Source organism: Aquarana catesbeiana, linkage group LG01 (genome assembly GCF_042186555.1).
Source record: "Aquarana catesbeiana isolate 2022-GZ linkage group LG01, ASM4218655v1, whole genome shotgun sequence".
In the NCBI taxonomy this organism is placed as follows: domain Eukaryota; kingdom Metazoa; phylum Chordata; class Amphibia; order Anura; family Ranidae; genus Aquarana; species Aquarana catesbeiana.
In genome coordinates, this window is record NC_133324.1 from 600,130,231 (window position 1) to 600,132,645 (window position 2,415).

The window sequence follows — 2,415 nt, forward strand, 5'->3', positions numbered from 1 at the left end:
TTGTAACATTGTGTTTTACTGTTAGAGGACTAATATCACAAAAAATCTGCTTAACCATCTCCCGCCCGCTGTATGCAGAATGGCTGGGAAGTGGTTCAGTTATCCTGACTAGGCATCATGACGTCCAGCAGGCTAAGCTGCTAAAGTGTGGTGTCAGTCTGACCCACCACATCTCCGATCGACTTAGGCTCTTTACCACTGCACCTCTTTACCATGTGATCAGCTTTTGTCCAATCACAGTGTAGATGGGAAGAGCTGTTTATCAGCCACTCGCACTGCCAGACGTGAGTAGGAGAGCCGATCGGCGGCTCTCCCGACAGGGGTCTGTGCTGATTCATTATCAGTCCAGCCCCTACCAGGGATGGCACTCGGTGCAGTTTCAGTGCCCATTATTGAAGGAGAAAACTTACTATTTACGTTTTGTAAAACACTAATCCTTTTGTTTTTCCTTAATTTTCAGCTTTTTATAGCAAAAAAAAAACCCAGAGGTGATAAAATGCCACCAAAAGAAAGCTATTTGTGGGGATAAAATTGTAACCATTTTGTTTGGGTACAGTGTTGCATGACCATGCATTTGTCATTCAAAATGCAACAGCGCTGAGAATTGGTCGGGGGGGGGGCCTGTATTGAAGTGGTTAATCATGTTTGCATTTTTTTTTTTTTTTTTTTTATTCTGCTCTTTAAATTAACTTTAGATTTAATAGTTTGCTGCTTTAGTAAAGGGATTTAAGAAAATATATTACTGTACAGTTAGGGGTGTGCCCTGGACTTGCACAAGGGATGAAAATCATCAAACTGGTCGGTTTGGCAGGAATCAGCCGACTTTCATCCCATGTGTACAAACCCCAGATATATTTTTTTTTTTTTTTTATTGCACAAGGATTTTTTTTTTTTTTTTTTTAGTACAGGACACAGGCAAGAGTATACACACACACACACACACACACACACACACACACACACACACACACACACACACACACACCATGGGATATAGGTGTCTGGCAGGGCACCTCCACCACTATAACACTACCCCAATCTTGAGTCTTCAGTTTTGTTTAGTGGCTGAAGGTGAGGGACCTTTTTAATCTTTATGGAGAAAATGCTTCCCCCCCCCCAGACTAAAGGATAAGTTTGCCTTTTGTAACATACTACACCCATACTTGGGACATAACAGGTTACAAATCCACTCAGCCTCAGAGTGGAGATGCGTTTTCTTGCTTTGGAGCAAGAACCAGCTCTTAACACCAGTCGGAGCATCTGATTCTAGCTCTTTCAGGTAAGCAACATGCAGCCTATTTGACTAAAGCAGAATTCTCTTCATTGGTCATCTTTCCTTAGAGCCCTTGCACACTGGGGCGGTTTGCAGGCGCTATTGCGCTAATAATAGCGCCTGCAAACCGCCCCGAAAGTGCCGCTGCTTTCATTCCAGTGTGCAAGCCCCGAGGGCTTGCACACTGGAGCGATGCGCTGGCAGGACGGTAAAAAAAGTCCTGCCAGCAGCATCTTCGGAGCGGTGTGTATACCGCTCCTGCCCATTGAAATCAATGGGACGGCGCGGCTATACCGCCGGCAAAGCGCCTCTGCAGAGGTGCTTTGCGGTGGTATTTAACCCTTTCTCGGCCGCTAGCGGGGGTAAAACCGCCCCGCTAGCGGCCACATACCGACGGTAAAACGCCGCTAATAATAGCGGCGTTTTACCGCCGACGCCGCCCCAGTGTGCAAGGGCTCTTAGAAAAATTACAGCCTCAATATAGCCATCTTTGTCCAGGGCTGAACAGTGCCACGCCTCTTTTCTCCTATTCCCATTTCTCAGCCTGAGGCTGCTGAAAACCAGGAATGAGGATATTAAAGCAGTATTGGAGGACGTGGCAGACAATTTTTCTTCCCCAGAATGTCACTATATTGGTGAGAGCTTCACTTGCATTTTGCAACCCGAATGCCCTCTGACTTGCCAGTTCCCTTTTGAGTACAAGAACAAATAGAATGTGCAATCTATGACATTTTGGAAGTTGGTGTTTTTGCTATTTGTCTTTTGAATGCCTGGTGGCCTGTTGACTACGTGACTGGTTGATCTCTGTGAGTGGGGATCTTTTACAATTTGTAAGAGGCAAACTTCATTTGTGGTGAAGGGCAAATGTTGTGTGTGGGGTGGTTTTTTTTTTCTCTCTCCCCCCCCCCCCCCCCCCCCCCCCCAAGATACATTCACAGAGCTGGTGGATGGCTGAATGTTTTCACCTTTTTGTTTTATGGACTTTTTGTTCCATAGTTGGGTTGAAAAAATACACAAGTCCATCTAGTTCAATCAATAAAAAGAGGAAAAAAAATTAATAATCCCATATACCCAATCCTATGCCCACAGTTCTTCCAGATGAAGGTGAAAAGCATGCTCCAATTTGCTACAGCTAGGGGAAA